The 25,445-nt window shown below is 42.0% G+C and overlaps 1 pseudogene; it reads left to right on the plus strand.

The window, feature by feature from the left end:
* The first annotated feature begins 11 nt into the window (after positions 1 to 11).
* On the plus strand, positions 12 to 23,262 carry LOC139461006 (ornithine decarboxylase antizyme 1-like; annotated as a pseudogene).
* Positions 23,263 to 25,445: the final 2,183 nt, after the last annotated feature.

Consider the following 25,445-nt stretch of genomic DNA (forward strand, 5'->3'; position numbering starts at 1 on the left):
TATAAATATCTTCCAAGGCCGTGAGCTCAGCACAAACGACGACGAAAAAGCAAAGGGCGAGGAGGGGAGATATGTTAAGAGCTTCTGAAGCTATCGTTTTAGACGAGAATTTTGGCCCCCAAAGCAGAGACATTTTAGCCAGTATGCCAGCGTTACAAAGTACAAATATGTACGTATTGATCTTTGTGTTTTTTCGTTGTAAATTGCGATGTAATGAAAATGTTTACATTTTGTTGATGAAACCAAGATGGCTGCCATGTTTCCGATTTGCAACACATGTCACAATTTTATAATTTTTGTGTGACCACGATTCTTATTGTCATTTCGTTGTTTTTCATGTTCGTATTTAATCTGATTCAACTTCGAGGATCACATTAGACGTTACTGTTATTTTATATTTTTCCTTTGAGTGGCAAAAAGTCCACATGGTCCGGAAGTTCTGAGGGAATTCATGGCGTTTCAGAAATGGAACTATTGTCAGGAACTAGGAATCTGAAAATTCAATTCTGTTGTGAGTGAGGTGTAGCTGTAAGAGAACATAGCGTTGTGGGTTGACTTGTCAGGGTGACCTAAATTCACCTTCACCTACGTCTGATTCACAGATCAGCTGATATAAGATTGTCAAGCTGTGTCACAACTTCGTGTGTAGACCTATTGGGTATTGAAACGGGAAGTAGTTTTATAAAGTAGGCTGTGGTAGGCCTATAAAACACTGCCTTATGTGTTATTGACGTGATAAATAAAAGCCAATGTGGCATTTCTGTAGATGACAGTTGCTCAGCGGTCTAGTACATATTGGGTTAGTTAGGTCTAGACATTGTGTGTAAAATGTTTGTGACTAGACCTAATAATAACATATAGAAAAAGTCCCTAGTATTGGGTATCATTTTAAGCAGACCAGATCACATTGTATCGCAGTGATGAATTTGTATAGTTTTTATATGATTTAACCTTAAATTTGGATTGCAAGACAATAACTGCGTTCAAATGTTTTACTTCCCAAGAATCTGCCCAATAGAAAAGACTCCTGAAATTGTATTATTTATTGATGTTGATCACTTTCAGAACAGGTGTTAATTCTATACATTATATTTACATTCTATTGGGATATTACTGCCAGATGTTGTACCCTTTGTCGTGATTTCATTGACTTAGAAACAGTAGAGGCAGGTGTATGGTTATGGCACATCACCTGTAGTTTGATTCAAGGAACAACTCTTACTTTTGCTGATCAACAGTGTTAAGGCATGTGAGTATTGTATGCATAAAACACAAGGGCTATGAGCACTTAGATTCAACTAGGTGTATATTTCACGGACCTTTTAAATTAAAGAGGGACAGTACCAGGCTAGGCAGGGGTAAAAATTGGCAATAGTCCTATTGTCCTTGCCAAACTGCCCAATTGTTATGGTATCATAAGGACTAGTAGAAATTTGCTCCTTTTGAGGGTTTTGCTACATGTTATCATTATACGAACTAGTGAACTAAAACTGTTGGTTTCTATCTCAGCTTGGTGTGGAAGTGTGTGCAGATGGGGGCATTGTTTCTGTGGAAATTCATGCCTGATTCCTGATCAGTAAGCTGTGGGAGATTTTGGGAAAAACATAATCCCAAACAACCTTGTCATAAGAAACGACTTCATGCATGTCTGGTCAGCCTCAAGGACCTGGTTTCGTGCGTTTCATCGTAATTTAACAATGTGGATCATGTCTGACCCAGACTTGGGTATTTATAGGCGTCTGTCATATTGCCGAGACTTTGGCTATTAGCAAAACAAGAAGAGAATTTTATCGATGTCAACTTCTTTATTATGAGGAACACAATGTTTTGGAGTATGTACTTACTCCTTCATCGGGTGAAAGAGTAAGCATATACTCCGAAACATTTTTAGAATTTTTATTTTTTTCGCTTCCATGGAATTATGATGAACTTATGAAATTTGAGGGTAGAGCACATGTCCAGAGCATATTTTCTAAACGTACAACCTAGCTTCGCAAAACTTGGTACACTTAACAATCAGGCTCAGTAGAAGTGCCTTTTGCTATTTAGAGATTTTTAGAAGTTTTATATTTTGTCGTTTCCATGGAAATATGAACTTAGGAAATTTGAGGATAGTGCACTTGTCCGGACCATATCTCCAGAACCATATGTCTCTTTCACTGTGACCATATTATTTGGTTACTTCTATTTACAAGTATATTAGTATGTTCAGGTACCAAGCATTAATATCTGTTCGAATTTATCATCACTTGTGACATGCCAGCTTTTGTGACAATGACCAGTATGTTGTTTTTATTCTTGACTGTGTCTGGGCACAGGTTGCCCTGTCATGCAATTCTCTGTGAAGAGTAGCCCCTTGGGCAGGCCAGAATAATATGGTGGGCTCGGATTCTGGTGTGTCCCAATGATGTTTCTAGGTTTGTCAGCACCATACCCGTGCTCGTAGGTTTCACCAAAGTGGGAAACGTCTGAGACCTGCTTCACTTCGGGTCTTTCCTAATACATAAGCTGACACGCCGCTATATAACTGGAATACTGTTGGCATTAGGTCCAACAAACTCTTCCTGACATGGGTACAATGTGTGAAGCCCATTTCTGGTGTCCCCCGCCGTGATATTGCTGGAATATTGCTAAAAGCAGCGTAAAACCACACTCACTCACTCCAATGAACTCATGCACTCACCTCTGATTTTGTATGACATGTTTGGGTGACTCAATCCTTTCACCTAGACGTGCCTAAGTAGATTGTTTGAGTACTGGATACATGTACAACGTACTTCTACATAATGTAGTGTCGCTATTGAAATTACTTCTAAGCAAGGAAGGACATAGTTTTACATAACTTTTATATTCCTGGAGACCTAGGGACTTGCTAGATGTATTCAAGCGTCACTTGAAATACGATCAATAGTTTCTCACTGCTGCAAAGCGAAACAGGACATGGTGAAATTTATCCCGTGAAAATATAGCCACCCTTGAGTGATCCCAGGCAGTGACACCATAGAGCTGGCATGATGCCAGGCTATAACTAATGCATCCTGTTGGAGTAAATCAAATCCTTCTTATGGTGCAAGCTTGTGTGTATGTTATCATATTGTGAGCTTATCATTTTCACATCTGGGCACACAATACGTTTGTCAGTCTCGCGTAGAATTATGCTAACTAGGTCAGCGGTGTGTGTCTGGACATTTTCCTGCATCTGTGGACTTAATCGTGACAGGCAAACAGATTGTTTTAAGGGACATAATGTATTCTGGCTTACTACTGTTGATCTTCAGGTTGTCACTCTGTGACAGCACATACTTTGATGGCATATACTAGGTTAAGCTGACCTATTAGTAGCGTTATGAATTTACATCCAGTTTCTAAATGATATTTTTGTAAACGCTGGAAAACTTTTTGCAGTCTTGCATCTTGCAGTTTTTGCATTTCAAGCGGCTACTTTGACACTACTCCGATTCCTGTGTCAAAGAGTTCATCACTTAGAGTACATTTTGGTGTTTTGGACTGTTATTGGCTAGGCTTGCTAATACTAATACTTCACTTGGGCTTGGGTTGGTGGGTTAAGTTGCAGATGGGCCTCGTAAAATGTATTTCTGTCTGGTAAACTCAACAGGTCACACTAACCCGTACATTATCATTAAAATGTGTTTGGTATTTCTGTGTTGGTTAATGTTACGGTTTGGGTTATGTTAAGTACCAGCAATGCTCTGAGTATCTGATAATGTTTCTAGATCTGTTGGCACCATTCCTGTGCTTTTGGGTTTTACCCAAGTTGTGAACGTTTGAGACATGCATCACTCCAGCCTTTCCTCCCTCATTAAACTGACACACTGAGATATAACGTGAATATTCAAACGATAATTTCCACTGCAAGATTTCCGTAGAGTAATGTTTTGGGTATTGTTTTCCACCACCGAGATTAAAGGGGCACTGATCTAAAGTAATTCCCCGGGACTGGTTGTTGCCTTTGTTAATGTTTTTTCCTCCATGAGGACCCGGATGATCCGCAACGCAACTGAGCGTGACCAGAGACTGGGCTCCAATCTGCAAGGACAGCTGAATAAACTTGGGAGGCAATATTTGTTTTAAGCATTTTTGAACACTGATTGGTTAACTGTGATTTATAAAGATTTCGACAAATGTTGCATGTTAATTAATTTCTTCAGCCTTAAACAAACAGACAAAAAGAACGGCAGAGCTCATTGGATGTCGTCATTTGGAAATACCCCTGATGGTTATAGTTTAATAATAAAAAAAAGTATCCATGCAGTGAAAGCATTTTCGGATTTCGGATTGTGTTGATAATACGATTACTACTCCCTTTTGTCGTCTACGTTTTCTGGTATACCCTACACTTGTGTATTTGTAGTCATTCACTTGATGCTCAGTTAATGAATTTATTACAGGTACAGTTAGTGGTAGTATTACTTAGATTACCTGACAAAGGTTCCCATTTGGCATTTATTGTGTCTGGGGTAATTATTTAATCTAAATCCAGGTTTGAAGTGAGGTGAAATGTGTGTTATGTAATATGCATGTGGCAGCCTAGCAAGAGATTAATAATCAGTTGATTTACTTTTTTGTAAATCAACGGATCGTTCCCAGTCATCAAAGGATTAACAGAAAATACATTGATTGATTAATCACTGTTATCTTGTACAGTGGATATGTCAAAAAGTGAGTGTTTACATGTCTAGGTTTACTAAAACAAAGGGAATACACTCACTCATATTATGGCGTGAAGTGCCGATGTAAAAACATCATACTTTGTTCAAAGGGTTAACTGATAATACGTTGATTGATTGCTCATTGTTATCTATCACGCAATGGATTGTTTAGGAACCGTGGACATTATGAAAATAGTTGTCACGTGGGCTTTCTCAGCTGACCCTTGAGACCCTTGAGACTTGACACCTATGTGAAACACCTGAAATAATCTAAGTGATCAGTTGAGAAACGAACACGGGTTGTAATATCCTGAAACGTTATATATCTTTTAAAATATTCGATTGTTACAGAGACACGTGACATCAAATAAGTTTTTTTGTACAGCTGCAGACAAGTGGGATATTATTCCTTTGTGTGGATATTCACGGATACATTCCTCGAACAAGGAAGCTGCCTAAAAATATACACATAAATTTGGTAGGTTGTAATCATGGTATTTGCATTTTGTTTTCCTTCATTTTCTGTAGCATTGAACTGCTTCGTTCTTGTCCCTCTACGTCTTGGTTGGGAAATTCTTCAATGCGCTGTTTTCACAAGTCTTTTCCTTTGTAAGCGTGTATATATTATCGTCAATTTGTAAAGTGTGATTCTCTCAGGCAATTTATAAAATGTGTAAATATTTCAGTCATTTTGACTAAAATTGAATGAGACGATCAAAGGGGCCTAAAAACATCACAACAGATCATTATGTAGGATTAGAAGCCAAACAACATAGAAATGTACTTTTCAACGTAACATTTTCTCTTGGTGATGACATTAAACATAAAAAAAATTGGAATTCGTTATAATAATACAGAAGGAAAGGTTTTTCAGTCAATTTGTAAAATAACTGAATATTTAGGCATTTAATAAATTTTAAAATGTTACACATTTTGACAGTAAAAGCATATACACACTATAAAAAAAGCAAAGCTCATGTGAAATATTTACTTTGTGTTGCAAGTCAAAATAGTGTAAACAAAAATCCCAAAATTACCAAGCAAGTGACTTATCAAAACTGTCACCATTACCGATGCTGTTCACAAAGATACCTACATTTCCTTATTATCTGGAAAACTGTATTTCATTTTGTTGATCAATGTGACCATACGCCCTTATTACTACCCATAAAGGTGACTAATGCGCTGAACGTTTGCATCAACCGGAAATGTGGAAGGTCAGATTTACCAGAAAGTACATTGAACTTAAGCATTGTTTAGTCTGTATTTAAATGCTAAATTTACACACTGTTGTTGTTGCTAAGTGGTATACTTTTGTTTCCATGGAGAATTCAAAACTGTGTCCAAATCAGTGCAAAACAAATTGGCACCTGTTGTTGCCATGGTTTCCTAGTTGTAAACTGAGTAAGCTGTGAATGTATTTCAGGAATCAGAAATGTTTTGATTCAAGGGATCTTTTACCAAGGATTAAGGAATATCAAATATTCCATCATTTTTGCCTTCTTGAAAATTTTGAGTTGAATTTAACTTTATTTTATAATGAAAACTCTACAGGAAATGTTTACAAGCTTAAAGGTTATGAATCAATGTTACGAATGAAAGCCTTCTGTTGCCATGGTTGCAGTAAACACAAACAATATCATAGTCAGGATAGAGTAGTGTTTTAAATTAAGCGTGAAAGTCTAGTGGTCCATGTCATAACCGTTTTACACCCAGGGCAGATCCAGGGTAGAATAGGTCTTCAGCAACCCATGCTTGTCTTGAAAGACTACTCTGCTTGTCGTTAGAGGCGTCGAACGTGATCGGGTGGTCAGGCTTCCATTACAGACCTGTGTTTAGTTACACCAGATTGGTTCGAATCCATGGTTTGTCCTGGTTGTTTCTTGGTTTGCCCCCATCAAACCCATGCGTTTGGGTTTCATCAAAGTTGTGAGCGTCTAACATCTGCATCACTCCATGCTTTCCTTCCACCTCAAGCTGGTGGCTGCATGAAAAGTAAAATTCTGTTCAAAGTGGCTTTAAACTGCTCAGTTTGAACAAACCCACCTGTCGAAATGTCTGCATCACAATGACATGCAGCAGTGTTTGTGTGCTGCACAAATTCATTTACCACGAGTTGTTGTTCAGGAGTGCACATGCACCTAATTGGCGCAGTAAAGTGTAATAGGATATGTTTCCTTACAGTATGTTTGTGCACAGCAGACAGTTAAATGCTTGGCTAAATATGCTGCAGAATCAGGTCACATTGACGAGACATACCGTCTGACAGGTTGTTACCATGGGTGAAACAGTACACTAGTGCATAGTGAATTGTCATTCATTTATACAATACACAATACATATTCATTGCAAAAATAAATTACTTACTACTAATGTGTCTACAGCTAGCTAGCTTTGGATTCTGCTTTGGAATATTAATAGTCTTGTTTCCATGCGATTTAATATCAGAGTACTGGTATTGCAATACATAGCATGACCTATGTATTGGGATCATTGGCCCTCAGGTTTTACCTAACAATATGTCCCATTGTTTGGGGTTGGAAATTTTAATTAGGATATGATCCATCAAGATATTGTTCCTGGTTCGGCTATGGAAACTAACAGCTTAGTCCACTAGTCCTAAAACTGATAACATATACAAGACCCTTAAGAATGGCAAGTTTCTTCTTGCCTTACGATACCTGAACCATTGGGCAATTTGGCACAGACAAGAGGACTACTGCTAGTCTATCACTGAGGTTACATATCAGTGTTGCTATCATGTAGCTTATCTGACATGACTGGTTATGTGCATGGAAAAAGCTACACTCATGTGATGTAGTGCGATATCTGTGTCAATCCTGCATGAGTGTACCCAGATTAGATTGTGTTTAAAAAACATGGGTCCAGAGGTACAATGATTATGAAGGTTGTGCTTGGTAAATCATAGATAGCCACAGCAATCACTGATAGATGTGCATATTTGCATTGATAACAGTTTGCATACCTGCATTGATAACAGTTTGCATACCTGCATAGATAACAGTTTTCATACCTGCATAGATAACAGTTTGCATACCTGCATAGATAAGTGTTTTCCGGGACCTTTTTGTCATGGCAATCAGCTCCCATTGTTGCTGAACCTGTTGATATTCTGGCTAAAAGTATAGGGCCCCTTCAACCAATGAGCGGGGCGGTTGGGTAGCCTAGTGGTTAAAGCTTTTGCTCGTCACGCCGAAGACCCAGGTACTATTCCCGACATGGGTGCAATGTGTGAAGCCCATTTCTGGTGTCCCCCGCCGTGATATTGCTGGAATATTGCTAAAAGCGGCGTAAAACCAAACTCACTCACTAACTCCCTCCTCCCTCACTCACTCACTCACTCAACCAATGTGCTTCTCGTAAAACAGGACTAAATGGATAATGTAGTATTACTCAGGGACATGGTTCATTGCTTGCCATCGTATCCCAGTTGGACGGCTTGATGCTAATGTCAAACACTGGATTGTCTGGCCCAGATTCGATTTTTTTACACCGCACCTGACTATGGCTGGAAGATTGCTGAGTGCAGCATTAAACAATAAACAAACAAATAACTCTGGTAGAAACAATCAAAATAAAGTGGAATAAGGTTTGATATATATATACTGAGGAAGCGACATCCCTTGGTTTCAATGTGAGCGAACACAGTATCTGTTACTATCTATTAATTCATAATGAATGTTGTAGCCGATATGCATGGTTGCCAGTGAATGTACAGCAAATATGTGATCAGAATTAACAACTGAAGTGTTACATAAAGGGGGAAAGAACTAGATGTGATTTAAAGTGGTAGAAACTAGATGTGATTAACAGTGGTAGAAACAAACATTAAAATTTTAGCCAACTAGTCTTTATAATGATAACATAGCAAAACCCCCCAAAATGGCAAATTTTTTAACTTATCCTGCATTACTCCGTATTGCATTTACTGCTGTCTTTGACAGAGTGACGAACTGTGTGAGATCCAGCTGCTGAAGAAAGTTGTCCCAACCAGCTCAGGAGGCAGCGCCCTCTCACAGTCGGCACGTGACCCGGAAGTCATGACGTCACACAAAAACACATAACTGCTTTGTCACCTCCACGGACGGACGTACTGTGTATCCCTTGTGGAAATTAAAGCTTATTATTTGTTTTTTATATTTTGCGTGTTTCTACATTCATTATATGCTGCTACATTGTTACCTGTTATGGGCCGTGACCTTAGGGTCTTCCCATTCGTAAATTGTAACGTTTATCGCTCGTCTGTGGCTCACGTCACAGTAATTTACGGGCGCAATGTTGTTCCCGCCATTTTGTTTTCTTTCCCGCCATTTTGGCCATTCACCACGTGGCCACGTAATGTCGTGTTCTGCGTTTTGAATTCTCTCTTTGGCTTGGGTAATACATTACATTTATGTATGTTGTTTTGGTGTGCTTAAAGCCTTGCCTTTTCGCTACCTCTCAGCGTAATTGTTTCTTCTCATAAACTTCAATATAATACGAAGTTTTTGAGTTACATTATGTCTCCCGTACTCTGTGGTTTTGCCACATGGTTACGTGTTTGCACATGGTTATGTGTTTGCTTAAAGCTATGCTTTTTCGCTACCTTTTAGCGTCATTGTTTGATTTCATAAACTTCATTGAAATACAAAGTTTCTGAATCACATTATGCTTCCCATACTTTGTGATTGGCCACATGGTTATGTGTTTGCTTAAAGCTATGCTTTTTCGCTACCTTTTAGCGTCATTGTTTGATCTCATAAACTTCATTGAAATACAAAGTTTCTGAATCACATTATGCTTCCCGCACTTTGTGGCTTTGCCACATAGTCATGTTTTGCTTAAATTCCAGATTTTCTGCCTCGCTGCACTTGTTGCCGCGGGAACAAATCTGGTCGGGGCCGCCCCTTTCTGCCGTGATTGTACGACGCCCTGTACTTTCACAAGGCAGTGCCGATGTTGCAGTCATTCGTCGCTGTGATCCTTCAGCTCATGCGAGTATCCAGGACACACCTCGCTCAACGTGCTCGTCGACCCCCACCTACGTTGACGGCAGCAGCGCTCAGCGGAGCTTCGCAGTGCTCCCAGCACCAACGGCGGCTCCCAACGTAGAGTCTGCCTCCCATGGCACGACATACGACCGTTCACGGTCTCCTACTCCACCGGCGGCTCCAGCGCTCCCAACGTAGAGTCTGCCTCCCCTGGCACGACATACGACCGTTCACGGTCTCCAACACCACCACATCAACGCTGATGTCTCCGGCGCCCCCGGCGCCTCCGGCGCCTCTGATGTCCCGGCGCTCCCGGCGCTCCCGGCGCCTCTGATGTCTCGGCGCCTCGTGCGCTCCCGGCGCCTCCGGCGCTCCCGGCGCCTCCGATGTCTCGGCGCCTCCGGCGCCTCTGATGTCTCGGCGCCTCTGATGTCCCGGCGCCTCAGATGTCTCGGCGCTCCCGGCGCCTCTGATGTCTCGGTGCGCTCCCGGCGCCTCTGGCGCCTCCGATGTCTCGGCGCCTCCGGCGCCTCTGATGTCCCGGCGCTCCCGGCGCCTCAGATGTCTCGGCGCCTCGTGCGCTCCCGGCGCCTCTGATGTCTCGGCGCCTCTGATGTCTCGGCGCCTCGTGAATTCCCGGCGCCTCTGATGTCTCCGCGCTCCGGCGCCTCCGCATCCTCTGATGTCTTCGGCGCTCCCGGCGCCTCTAAGGTCTTTGATCTCATGATCTTCGACGCCTCTAATGTCTCTGGCGCCTCTGACTACTCCGGCGCCTCAAGAGTTACGGAAGAAGCGCCTATGATATATCCGGCGCCTAAGATGACCTCCGGCGCACAGATCAACAAGCTTTATCAAGCTCAGATCAACGAGCCGACTATCCGATCTTCTACTGCGGCTTAAGGGGCACCATCGGCAATCGCCTCCCCGGCGCCACTGCCCTCTTCTCTTGCTGCCCTCTTCTCTTGCTGCCGTCTCATAACTCGTCACACGGAGAAGCATGGTGAAACAACTGTCGCCGCTCCTGTCGCTACTCTCCCGTCGGTCTTCGGGATCGTGACTATCGTTCTACTTCCTGGGTGGAATCTTTTCAACCAATAGACAGTTGGTCTGATTCAACTTGCCCACTGAGACGTTATCCATAATCCCGTCGTTTAAAGCGCTATGATTCCGGAGAGATGACCTGCGGGTTTCCATCGAAACAGAGCGTCATGTGAACAGCGTCTGTATCAGATTCGACGACGACATCCACTTACAAAGAGTTTACTTCGTCGACATCGCCGACACCAACGCTGTTCTACCCTACCCTAGCGCCAGCGCTCCTGAAAGAGACTCTTCCTCGGCGCTCACCGGGTTTTCCACGACGCCCATGGGGTTCCGTGTTTTATCGCAAAACTCGGGTACACCACTTGATCGCCTCTCACGCAGTTCATTGAGGATTGTCTGTGTGTGGAGTTTGCACCTCAGTTCCGACTCCAAGGCGGTTTTCTCGGCTACTGCGCAGTGTGATTTACATGTCACGTGTCAAGTACTCGGACTGTCAACAACTCCGACCGGAATTAGGTCAACTTACCATGGCAAGGGGTGCCATGTATTTCTACAGATTGGTTTCCATGTCTAACTGTACGCTTGGTGCTACCACTCAACCAGGCGCCTGTCGCAGTCCATCCATGTACGGATGTTGGAAACAATAGACCTCCTCTACCAACACGGCTGTCACGAGGAACCTTGTTTCATCAACCCTTCGCTGTAAGAACGATAGCGCCTATAGGCGTTCAAGGGATGGAAAAGATCGCCTTCCTTCGTCCGGTTTGATCTTTTCGACTACGACACCTTCCTATCTTCCGCCTTGACTACCGGACACAGTGTCGATTTGATACTTAAAGTCCCTCGGCCGTCCCACTGACCCCTGTTGCATACCTGCCTCGTATCGTGTTGTCGTCCTCCATCGTCACCTCGATATAAGAACAGGAGTACTTATACGCCGCTTCAGGGATGAAAACGATCTCATTACTTCGTGCAATGGCCATATTGCCTCGACTTCCTACTACCAACCTTTTTCCGAATCGTACCGACGGTACGCAATCGCAGACCCCTGTTGCTGACTACCTCCCCTGCCACCTTGTCAGTGGCTAGTGGCCCACACCAGCCCACATTGTGACCACCTGTGATCCAGAGATCAACACCATTGGCACAGCAACAGCCTCGAGATAAAGGCTTATCCAGGACGTCGCTTGCTGACAGTGCTTTCTCGGTCACGCCCTGTTGATCGTGTCCACTGACGACGTCACCGTAGTGTGGTGTTTGCGGACCCAGAGTACTCGCCCCTCTCCCGGCGCTACAAACTCGACCGGCGCCCCCGAGAATCACCATCTTCGGCGTTCCAGGCGCCTCAAGCTCTCCGACGCCTCACGCTCTCCGGCGCCTCGGGCCAGAATATGTCAAACGGTCGACACCCCAACCCTAGATCTGTTTGCCTCATATCTGAATGTGGCCAGCTGTCGTCTTCCATTCCACCTGTGCCGGATACGACCGCTGTGGCAGTCGAAGCCTTCCATCGTTCCTGAGAAGGATTACGCGTGTACGCTTTTCCGACTCCGGTTCTCCCTCCCATGGTTCTTCAGAGATCCAGGCCACTCGACCCCTGCCATTGACTTTGGTCTCGCCTTATTGGTCAGCCAGAAGTTGGGTTATCGACCTCCGAAACATACCCAGAGACAACCCCTGGAACTTCCGGTGTGGTCCAACCTTCTGCTCCATCCACACGGTCTGTTGCCACACCCTCATACCCGCATGTTATCGTCTGCACGCCTGACACGCCTGACACACCTGCAGAAAGCCAAGGGCTATTCGGCTATAGCGACCAAGGCTATTGCTTCAGCCCACCGTCCATCTACAGGGGGACTGTATGCTGATAAATGATGCTTGTTCCAGGCATTTTGTTCTGACAAACACCAGGATCCGATGACAGCGTCACCGCAGATCCTGGATCAGTTCCTTCTGTACTTGCGTAGCACCCGTCGGTTGAAGGGCTTACCACCCCCACACACCTGGTCGCCATCTACTCCGTTCTGGCCATCTCGGACGATCGGAGAAAGACGAAAATTCCCGACCTACGGGCCTGGCTGCGCTCGTTCAGTCTTGAAGACCTGAAGGCCAAGTTCGGACCGCCTGCGTTGGATCTGAATGTGGTCTTCAACGCCCTTCGAACCACTCCCCTCGTCTTCCTTCTACGACCTTAAGTAGAAGACGGGTATTTCTACTGGTTTTGACTACTGCCGCTCGAGTCCATGTACAGCACGCCCTCGACGTCTCCCGTGCCCGGTTCGAATGCGGTACCCAGGGCGCTGTTCATCATGGACCGTACTGGGACGTCAGCGTAAAGACTCAACTCCCAGGACAGCCTGATAGATCATTCCTTGTCCCCTCCCCCCTCGTCCAGTGTGGGTGCCGAGGATGAGGATGAGCGTCATTATGCCCAGTAAGGGCACTGAAGGTTATTCTACGATCTAAAGACTGCCGCAAGTCTAGGAAACACCTTTTTCTGCCGGTCTCCCCTTCGTCGCAGTCGTTGGTCAGCCGGAATACTTTTCCCTGTGGCTCCGGACGGTCATCCTTAAAGCTTATGAGCCGCCGGATTGGACCCTCCCCCCAAAGGCTATCACCTGAAATAAAATGAGATCAGGGCGATCGTATTTACACTGGTTCTTCACGGTATACTGTTCCATCCAGTCGTTCAGGGAAGCCTGTTCGTGGCGATCGGACACCGCCTTCACCAACCACTACTTCCGTGATGTAGCCTTGAAAGTTGTCGCCGGCGTTCACAGTTTTGGTCCCTGGTTGTAGCCCAACAGGTCATCTATCTCCGACGCCACTGATTCTCCGATACCCTGAGCGGGGCCCGTCGACCTCTCTGGTGTTTATCACCCCAGACGAGACGGATCTCTTGCGTTCCGCATTCGCTCTTAGGTCAGTTTTAGTTTTGGGTTACCCGACTCATTCTATTGCTGTCACCTATCCGGGTTTTACTTTTTGCATCAACTCTCGTTTCCTGACGACAGGAATGGTAGTAGATGTGGACACCGGCGCCGACGCCAACGCTTCTCTGATACCTGAGCGGTGCCCGTCGACCTCACCGGTGTTCCTTGCCTCCAGCCTAGAGGGCTCTCCTGCGTTTCGCATTCGCTCTTGGGATTGGTCGTAAATTTTGCCGCCGACGCCGCTGATTCTTCGATTCCCCGAGCGGGGCCCGTCGAACTCTCTGGTGTTTATCGCCTCAGATTAGAGGGCTCTACTGTGTTTCGCTTTCGCTCTTCGGTAAGTTATATATTTTGGCAACACGCCTCATTGTATTTCGGTTACCTATTCGGGCGTTTCGTTTTTGCATCGACTCTTGTTTCCTGAAGACAGGAATGGTCGTAGATGTTCCGGTCATCACTTGTATGCGGTGCGGATTCATCGGACCTAGACGAGGGTTTAATATGGTTCACATCTGCAGGTATGCCCACCGGCCATGCCGTCTGATAAAGATGCAATACGGAGTAATGCAGGATAAGTTAAAAAATTTAGTAAAATCTAAATATTTTTTACATTTGTATACTTATCCTGCATTACGAAGTCTAAGTGCCCTCCCTTTCGCTACGCTACCTCCCCACGAAGTTTCAGATGTTATGTTTAAAGCAGTTATGTGTTTTTGTGTGACGTCATGACTTCCGGGTCACGTGCCGACTGTGAGAGGGCGCTGCCTCCTGAGCTGGTTGGGACAACTTTCTTCAGCAGCTGGATCTCACACAGTTCGTCACTCTGTCAAAGACAGCAGTAAATGCAATACGGAGTAATGCAGGATAAGTATACAAATGTAAAAAATATTTAGATTTTACTAAATTTCTACTAGTCCTTATGATACCTTAACTATTGGGCAGTTTGGCAAGGAGTACAGGACTAGTGCCAATTTCTAAAGCTGGATTAAGGTTAGCCTTGCCCTGAGATTCCACGCTAGAAATAGGTCCCCATCAATCGTTGCTGGTCGTAAGATGGCAGCCTGCAACTTTCGCCACAAATCTGAAGCCCAGGCCTAGTAACATTCTGTTAGGTCTAGCATGCACAGTTGGTAATAAACCAATTATGACATTAAAATCAACATAAAATGATGCTAATACATTGTTGGAACTAACTCAAATGCCTTACAAGCAAAGGTATATGTAATTGCCCTTGTATTGAGTACCTGGGGAAAACTCCGCTATGAGCCAAGTTGGGGCTAGTAGACCCAAAGGTTTTAGGCACAGACTTAGGTGGTCGTAAGATTCCACCAACTGGTTCAGGTGGTCAGGCTCAGTAACTAGATTGTGTGTTATCATATCCTGACGGCATGGATTCTTGCTCACAGTATCGATCACTAGATTGTTTCATACAGACTTAATTATTTACAGGCTGACGGCATGGTTGGATATTGCTGAGTGTGTGCCATTTACATGATTTAGCAAACAGACAAACAAAACATATTTTTTCCTTAACTGTTTAAAAATGTATACCACATGCATAAGCAGACATATTGTTTTCTGGTGTGTAGTGGTGACATTAATACTGTTGTATCAATTGACAGCGTTAGAAATTGACACTAGTCCTATTGTCCTTGTCAAAGTGCCCAATAGTGAAGGTAGCATAAGGCTTAGTGAAAATGTGCTATTTTTTAGGGGTTTGCTATGTTATATCACTGAGTGGGCTTCAGTAGGGCCTCATAATAGGCCTTGTCCTTTGTGTATGACAGTAGGACTAATTGTGTTCCTTTCTCCTGCTGCAGGAGTTACTGGTTCTTCCTCTTGTTTTTGCTACCTTGGTAGGAAGCCTTCGTGGCCAGGGCTTGTAAACATATCAGCATAAATCACTGGGGGGTATTGATTATTGATTATGCAGAGGTAGCAGTACATATCTCACCAGGCTCAAAGTTACAGGCTGAACTACTCCGAGCATCAGTCCACCTTGAGAAAGCCAGGGAAGAGAAGTGCCGTCAAACCTTGAGCAAACTACTGGGGGGTACATTAACTATTGCGATACATAGAGAATCTTACCTGAGTGTCTTTTGATATCAAATATATATATCAACGAGAGTTGATAAAAAGTGGTAAGATTCCAAGGCTTGCCAAGGATTTTTGCCACTTTTATCAACGAGTGTTGATATATTTGATGTCAGAAGACACAAGGGTGAGATTGTATTTATCATCCAACATCATTCTTCGAACTTTTTCAATTTGTAGACAGTAATTAGCAGTGTCTTCAGTGTTAAAAGTACTGCTTACAGCTTCAGGAGCAGAGTGATTAGTGATGTCATTTGATTGTGACGTCATGGTAACCAGTGATGTCACAATGGTCTACATATAGAATACTAAACGAGCTCCCGTGTAATACCAATTTTATGAAACGAGTGAATAGTTCTGGTATCTGACGAGCGAAAGCGAGTCAGATACCACAACTATTCACGAGTTTCATAAAATTGGTTTTACACGAGAGCGAGTTTAGTATTTTATTTATTACTTGTCATTTATAATGTTTTTAGAATTATACTGTTGAGTGTAAATAGGCTGACACCTACACGATCCATGGCATAATCCAATTGAGTTTAACAGAATAATACTTCAAACACGTCAAAAGTTGAAACGTATGAATTTAATATCATACAATGGTCCACCTTTAGAATTCAGGCGTTCGTCCCACAAAATTATCGTAGTGCTAAGGCTATCACAACTCACATAATTTAACTTAGACTAAAGACTCTCGTTGCGCTAGAGTACGATAGCCTTGTGGAACGGGGCCTTGCAGCTCAAAGTTTACAATGACGTCACAATACCCGATGACGTAATTTGTTGAATTTTGTTGCAAGATCCATCTGCGAGTCAAAGCAATGTGACGTCAGCCTAGCAACAAGGTTGCTGGGGTCATCGTGTGTCCATAAGCTCCTCCCAGTGATCTATCATCTCCACACGCAATGTCGTTGAATACGCCAAGGGATGTTGAGAGCTTTCAATATTTGTTCGTGAAACGTGTTCTGAGAGTACATAAGCACGCGTTTTGGTATTACACAATGTGTAATAAAGCTGTATGTTTATTAAACGGGTGATCTCTTCACGGGCAAGTAATAAAAAGCATTGTGATGTACAGATCTCATCCAAGCGATATCTCCTGGGAGCCAGTTTTGGATGATAAAATTGCCTCTCAGTGTATGAAATTAATCATGATTACAACCCTAATGTTAAAAGTTAGGGGTTCAGTGGGCCCCCAGATAGAAATCTCAGTATTTCAGTCAGCGATTTTAGCCACTAGTCCAAAGCTGCTGTCTTGTGAAATTTCTTCTGGTCTAGTAAGATAAGCTTTAATATTGTAGTCCATATGGTAAGACTAACATCTACTGAAAGTAATGCCAAAATATATATGGTTGGGTGAATATATATCTACTTTCACCGATTTATCAAGCAAATTCCTCTGAAATTGGGTGTACAGTTTAAGATGAGCAGATGTCACCTTAACTGTGTTAACATTGTGTGACAGCTGGGCCTAAGAAATACATTGAGAACATTCTGAACAACTTTTGCAATGTCCTAGACACCTTGTTGACATATGAACCTGCTATTTTAATAAATGGGACATGATTCTGCATGGGTCTTAGTAATCTTGTAAATTGACAGGTGCAGTCTTGTTAATTGTCATTTTGCTAAAAAAAAATGTTTTTTACCCTGGTTGAGTAGAGCTAGCCCTTTGCCTTCTGAGATAAAAAAGCAGTGCTGCTAGAACTTGCTGATATGGAAATCAATGCTGGCCACCTTGAGTTGTGTACAACCGGTGATGTCAGTAGACCTTGCAGTTATTGATTGGTGTAATTGTCCTTTGTCTGTTGGGACATGACAATAGGCATTCATTATCACTATTTACTCTGTCATGTGATTGGCATTGAGCCTTTTCACCCCTTGGCTGGCAATTGGTAAGGTGAGAAGGGACTGCTTGCCATATGTTATTGGGGCCTTAATAAGATCTTTTTCAGAACTTATCTACTCTTAATTATGACAAATGGAGGTTTTCCAAGGCATTTGGCAGGCAAATTGAGATAATGTTGGTATCTTTTTTAAATTGCGAAGTATTCTGAAGAATCAGCAACTTCAAACAAAATGATGGCTCCCACTCAAGGCGATCTAATCGATAATCAAGATCTATATTGTGATAAAATGGGTTTTACATCGTGAAGTGCATCAAATCATGTGAGCACCTTGATTAAAAACATGAAAAGATTTGACGAAATATGTTGATAACGAGTTGGCGGTGCACATCCATTGCAAATCCTGCAATCGACCAAAATGTGCATGACAGTTTTACAAACCAGATTTAGATTTCGTTGCGCGATTTTGATTGGACTATGCATAGACTCGTTAGTCCAGCCAAAAGTAACTCCATAATACAAGCCTAGTTCGGCAAGGGTGGAAACTGGACTTATATGCCTCGGGAAGATGATGAGCATGATGAGTAAATTGTATCATCTAAACTAATTGTAGTCATAATGGTGAGCAGGGTTCTAATTATTTTGTTATGTATTTTGAAATGTGATTTTAACATTTGATTTACAAGGAAAAGGATTGTGGCCCTCTCCTAACATATTTACCGTATTCATCGTAATAAGCACCCAGGGCGCTCTCAATTAGAAATATTGGGCTCTTATTAGAAAATTATTTTGGTGAAAAAAACAGTTGAAAGATAAATTGTGGTTTATGCTGACAGCCTGAAATGATACAAAAGAAAAGTCGTGTGTATTATACACGACAGATATATTTATCCAGATTTAATTTAATTGCATATAATTAAGGGTGCATATATAACACACGAGTGCGTATTATACGCGAATAAATGTCTTGTGTACATTGATCAATCCGAAGGGGTGCTAATTGGGATTGTTCACTAGTCAATATATTAGCAAATATTGCCATGGGCGCTTATTAGAGCTGGGTGCTTATTACATCGAATACGGTACTTGATTAGCGTTATGTAATCACAACCGAGATGTGTACAAAAGATTTTATGTATGTAGAGAAGCAGCAGGAGACAGGGTTGTACATTTGTGTATTTTCAGAAGACTTGACTCTTTGGAGGAATGTTTGAACAAGTGTATATGTTTGAGCAGGCTACTCTGATATTGATTGACCTGTTTACCTACGTAATAGTGATGTTTTGTTGCCATTTTCGTGATTATACTAATGCATGTAAACAAGAAAGCTGGGTTAAACCTATTTCGCTAAGTAGTGGCCTGGCATGAGCCCTGATCATTGTTCTCTTTGCTTGTCAGCAGTAATTCTTAGTCTGTGGCAAGGTTACACAGTTCATGACCTGTTATTGTCTTAGTGGGCTAATTGAAACAATCATGTTACATTAGGTAACATTATGTAGTGACAATGTCACTGGCCTCTGTCCTATGTGATTTTCGTAATCTTTCACCTGCTGATCTTGCCAAGTAATATTTTATTTTTCTTATGTATGAGTTAAACAGGCCTTGTATTGAGTGGTTTGCTTGACCTTGTCAAGACCTGAAATGCTGACTTGGCAAGTACTGAGGGAAGGGGTTGAATGTATGTCGTGGTATCTGGCCTCTTAGTTTGATTTTTATGAAATTCAAATTGTCAAGATTCATATGGGTATTTTCCCAATTGCTAAAACAATATTTTGTGCAAACACACTAGTATCCAAATTCAAAATGAAATTATTAAGGGGCTGTTTTTTCAAATCTTGTATTATTTTGGATCATATCGAGGATTTTCATGCTGAATTTTGAACACTGTAAAAAATGCTGTCTGTATTATCTGATTATTATCTGTAGATATTTGTAGTCCCTTGGGACTAGACATCGTGGGATCCAAGTTTTGCTCTGATAATGTTTCTTGGTCTATTTGCACCATACACAAGCTTGTAGGTTCGACAAGAGTGGTGACCAGCATCACTTCCAGATGAAGCTTTAGGAGTCCCTGCTGTGATATTGCTGGAATAGTGCTAAAAGTCTTGTAAAACCCTCACTCACTCCTCCCATACCAAGCAGACAGACACACTGTGACATATCTTAAATACTGTTTAAAGTGATGATAAACCCAACTGACTCCCTTATTGATTCATGATAAACCATAAGTATCAAGCATTGAGTTTGGTCACACTCGCTTCCAAACTTGTTTCCAGGTATGTTTTTTTTGCTCATTTTCCCCGAGGTAAGGGAAGTTGACTGACTGTAAAAGTCCAGTTTCCACCCTTGCCAAACTAGGATGGAATTATGGAGTTATGTTTTGGCTCGACTAACAAGTCTATGCATAGTCCAATATAAATTGCGTAAGGAAATCGACGTTTGGTTCATTAACATAGCGACCGCCGTGCAGATTTTGGTCGATTGCAGGGTTTGCAGAGCATATGTACTGTCCACTTAATCGTCAGATATTTTCCAAATCTGTTTTATTCAAGGTACCTTGATAAACTTCTCGAGATAAGACGTTCTTTATCATGTTTATTACAATATGGATCTTGACTATAGATCAGATCGTTGACTGGGCACCACCATTTTGTTTAAAGCAAAACAAGTGATATGAGAGGGTGAATCTGATTGGTCAATAGGAAGGACATAACTCATAACAGCCACTGGTGGCGCTGTGTTCAAGCCTTTAAATCCCAGCGTAGTTTGGCAAGGGTGGAAACTTGACAGTCAGTTAACTCCATGCCTCAGGAAGATGTTATTTTCTTCAACCCACATGTTATCATCCTATTCAATAAGACGTTTGTGTTTGTGTTTCAGGATGTCGAATCAGCGGTATTGTATATCGCTGGGTCCTGGGCCTCTGTGGTACTCCTGATGTTCCCCACGCCGTTGATGCATCCAAAATGTCCTTCGTGGCAGAGGGCAGCGGCGTGGGGGTTTTAGCACAGCCCCCTGTCAATGCTAAAGGCCTGTTCACCACCAACGTGAACTCCTTGGCACAACAGACACAGGTTGCAGCCAACCTGTGTTTCAAAATTCGTCCCGTGGAATGTTTAGAGGTTACCTGGGAAACTGTTTTGCTTGATGGCAAGTTGTACGTGGAGCTCCCTACGGGCATTCTTCCGGAGGGGTCCAAGGAGAGGTCAGTATTATTTGCAGTTCATACATATCAATCTGACTTTTGAGACTCTATATTAATTCTGTTAATCAATTGAGAATGACAGTTTTAACATGCCAGTGGGAAGTGTTGTAAGGGAGGTAACTCAATAGTGTGGGCTGCTCAAGGGTACTAACTCTGAATTCTGATGTCAGAAACATGTATGATAAAATGGATGGATTTGTTACAGAAATGGTCTAATAAGCTGGTTCCGTAATGAAGGAACGATGTATGTGGCTTGTATCCTATTACAGTTGCTATTTCTGTTGCCAGTCTTGTGTCTCTTTTGGAATATGCTGAGGACCGTCTGAAGTGTAGCCATGTCATTCTGTGCTTCAAGAAGAACCGTGCAGATAGAGGTGAGTGCTGTCACAGGAACGTGCATCACACAACCACATCATGCTTATAAAAACCACAATAAATTAATTATTGGATTTTCTTCCAATTTTTTAGAAATGTATGCTGGCACATTGTATTTATATTTTTTTTCTGTATTTTTAAAAAAAATTCTTTAACTATGCAAAGCATCATGCATGATTGAAATGAAGCATGATTGTGGGGTTTAGGGGGCAGCTGGAGTGCTAGAGGTTTTTTTATGTTATATTTGAATCTAGAACCCTCTTAATCATTAACAGGGCGGTTGGGTAGCCTAGTGGTTAAAGCGTACGCTCGTCACGCCGAAGACCCGGGTTTGATTCCCGACATGGGTACAAGTCCCCCGCCGTGATATTGCTGTAATATCGCTAAAAGTGGCGTAAAACCATACTCACTCACTCACTTAATCATTAGCTTTTTTAGTATCAGAGTTATCACTAGGGCTGGGACCATACACCAACTGTGTGATCTGACATGCATCACGATACCTTGCTCACGTCCCAATATGCATCACAATACTACAAGTATGTACTCTTATCTGTGGTGGGTAGGCCATCTTTTTCATAGACAGGATGGCCAAATACCTGCCACACTGATGATTTACAGTTGGCTGTGTCAAGTATGGTGCAATGGTTGAAAATATTATGTACTAATAAATGTATGGTGTAACCGTTTTTAAAGCAAACATTTAAGGTAAGAATGGGTATTTTTTGCCTAGTGTGCGACTGATTGATACGTGTATGAAGAATTAAAAAATTGCAATTCATTCGTGTATTGTCCCACTAGTTATGGCGAGAATTCCTTGACTTTCTTGCTTAGTTCCAAACACTGTAGACACTATGAAAAGTCCCGTTAAAAATATTTGAACTATTCCTCTTGGTATTTTTCAGTCAACTTGCTCCGAGTGTTCAGTTTCCTGGGATTCTCTGTCGTCCCGCCGGGTGATCCCCTCATCCCTAAAGTGGAAGACCTGATGTTCATGGTCTACGTCATCGAGGAAGACTCTGACGAGGGGGATTAGTTTTTGAGGAACAGGCCTTGAGCATTGAATGCTGAAACTAGAATTTTTTCCCTTTCGTTCATGTGTCAAACTGTAGTCTTGTTCTTCTAGATTCCTTTTCCACGCTTCTTTTTCCAGTCGTAACCAAGTTCCATTTTGTCATGAAGTTTATATTTGATCATTCAAGGGTTAGAAAACTAACAAAACTTCCATCATTTGTCTTGACTGAGCAGCGAACAGTGAGTTCGAACAATGGAGCCTTCATATGCTCCAGTATGCAATGTATTACAGGGAGTGTTTATTTTCCGTCTTAACCACTTTCAAGAGAACATATCATTTTTTTAGGAATTATTGACATCGCATCATGTCACGAGAACAAACAATTTTTGTTTCTTTACTTATACACCCTTTACCTTCATTTGTCTACGTCCCGAGTTCCATGCACACATAAATCATAATCCTGCATGGTTCCAGGTTTCGGTTTTTGTTCTAGACCATGCCAAGAAGTAAATGCAGTTTTAATTATATTGATTGAGAGGAAGGAAGGAAGGAAGGAAGGTTTATTTGTATATTGTGATAACATTCATGGTGTGCGAGTGAATTTGTTTTTATGAATTTTGTATATAAACTACCTGGAGAAAGTAGAGACATATTTGTTTAGTTTTCTTGCCTTCGGACCCACGTATTCAACATTCCTTGTTTATTATCTTGTTCAGATTTATTGATCCTTTCATGCATCTCAAACCCGAAACCTGGAACCAGGATGAAAATGTACCTTGGTTATTATATTTGTATCCTCTGAATTTCTCTGCCACGAATGTACATGTAAAGCTATATTAAACCAATGAAAAAAATTAAAAAAAATTGTAAGATATTTCAAAAAAAAAGAAAAAAATCCATTGTAACTTATATTAAGTGTAATTTTGACAGAGACACGGCAGACAGTACCCATGCCTGTCGCGGGTACTATGTGCCGTCTATTTATCATGTGCGATTTGTTGACTTCATTATTTTAGTTAAACTGTCTGGTAAATGGTAGAATATTATTGTGGTTCACTGTAGTAAATAAAATTGTCAAAATGTCACATTGTGTTCTGTTTTGGGTGGATAAACCTGCTCTTTTATAAGTGTGAACTGGGCAAACTGCCCTCTAAGAAGCGAGCATTTTGGTCGACAATGCAACTTAAATCTATGATTGCGACCTAATGTGATCTACTGCTCACCACTTTGGCTACCTAAAAATAAACATTACTGGCAACAATATCTACTGTATTGCACACCCAAGCAAAATGTGCACACAGAGGTGGGGATGCAGTATTTTGGGACAAAAGATTTTTAGACTTCACATTGTTTTGTTTGTTTAACGCTGCACTCAGCAATATTCCAGCTATATGACCACGGTCTGTACCACACAATCCAGTGATGACATCATTAGTATTGATCCACACAACTGGGATACAATGACACGCGTTAACCAAGTCAGCAAGCCTGACCACCCAATCCTGTTAGTCCCCTCTTATGACAAGCAAAGTCCCATAGTCACCATTTATGGAAAGCATGGGTTGGTGAAGACCTATTCTACCCAGGATCTGTACAGGTACTTCACATTATGAAATCTCAGACTCAATCTGGCACCTTGAAGAAAAAGAAGGGTTGAGGTCTAAAAAGTAGGTTTGGCTCTTAAAATATTCATGTTAGGCTCACAAATCAAAATATGAACTTACAGGGCTGACATATGTATTTTCCAAAATAAGAGGCACTGGGCCAAGTTGGCAAATGTGCAGCAACTTGCAGCGCCATGTTTGGTTCTAGCTTTGTCACCATCATGCTTGGGTGTTTCATCCAAGTGGTAAAGACCTGCATCACTTCAGGCTTTGCTCTCACACCCAGTTGACAGATGGTAATGCAATTGAAGCCTGGTTCAAGGTTAAACCGAACTGCCTGTGGTGATTCAGCCTTAGAAGTCAGCACCAACAAAAGCTGGTGGTCAGGCAAATGCGTGGATCATTGTTCATAATATCAATCTCTGGATTTTCTAGTCAAAACTTGATTATTTACCAGCCATAGTCATACTGCTGGATTGTGGATTGCTGTGTTGCACAAGAAACAAAAAGCCATTTCCAACCATTTTATTTTTTTCACCCCCCGGCATATAATGTGGGGGGATATAGCGATCGACCAGTCAGTCTGTCTGTCCGTCCGTAGTCATTTCCTTGTCCGAGGCAGAACTCGTAAACAATTCAGTGTATTTGATCAAAACTTTGCAAATCTATCAGTCACATACTGAAGTTGTGCCTTTTGCTGTTTAGGAATTTTAGAATTTTTATTTTTTTACGTTTCCATGGCAACAAGTTGGACTTATGTTCTATAGGGTAGAGTCTGAGTTCGTTTCCGGAGCATAACTCAAAACACAGTCAAAACTTTCTAACAAAACTTTGCATGTCTATCAGACTCATGCTGAACTGGTGCCTTTTGCTAATTAGGAATTTAAGGAATTTTTATTTTTTACGTTTACATGGCTACAAGTTGGACTTAGGTTCTTTTAGGGTGGTGTTCGTTTTCCGGAGCGTAACTCAAAAACTGTTAAATACTTTCTTAACAAAACTTTGCATGTCTACCAGGCACATACTGAACTGGTGCCTTTTGCTATTTAGGAATTTTAATTTTTTATATTGTTTTACTTTTCGATGGCAACAAGTTGGATTTAAGTTTTAATATAGGGTGGGTTCAGTTATGGAGTATAACAAATAAACTCTTAAATATTTCCTTGCCAAACATTGCATGTCTGTATGTAAAGCACACACTGAACTGGTGCCATTTGATATTAAGGAGTTTTAGAAATTTTTATTTTAGAATTTCCATTGCAGCTATTTTGACATGGGCTATCAGAAATGTTGGGTCAGTTACCTGGTTTTGGACCATAACGTGTTAAAATGCAGTCTATTGCTTCCCAAGTCAGTTAAATGTTCCCCAAAGCTATCCAGCATCCAAGCATACCACATCTGAAATTTCTTTGAAGGGATGTCGTATTGTTTTATTCCGTTCTGGTGAAGTGTTTGTTTTACATGGCACTGGGCACTATACCAGCATCATGGAGGTGATTCCTCCTGAACCAAAGTAGGTTTAGTGTCGGACCATACCCGTGCTCGTGGGTTTCACCAAAGTGGTAAACGTCTGAGACCTGCATCACTTCGGGCTTTCCTCTCACATTAAGCTGACACGCTGCGATATAACTGGAATACTGTTAAAAGCGGCGTTAAACCAAACT

The sequence above is a fragment of the Haliotis cracherodii genome, unplaced genomic scaffold (assembly GCF_022045235.1).
Source record: "Haliotis cracherodii isolate W230 unplaced genomic scaffold, xgHalCrac1.p SCAF_14, whole genome shotgun sequence".
NCBI classification, from domain to species: Eukaryota; Metazoa; Mollusca; class Gastropoda; order Lepetellida; family Haliotidae; genus Haliotis; species Haliotis cracherodii.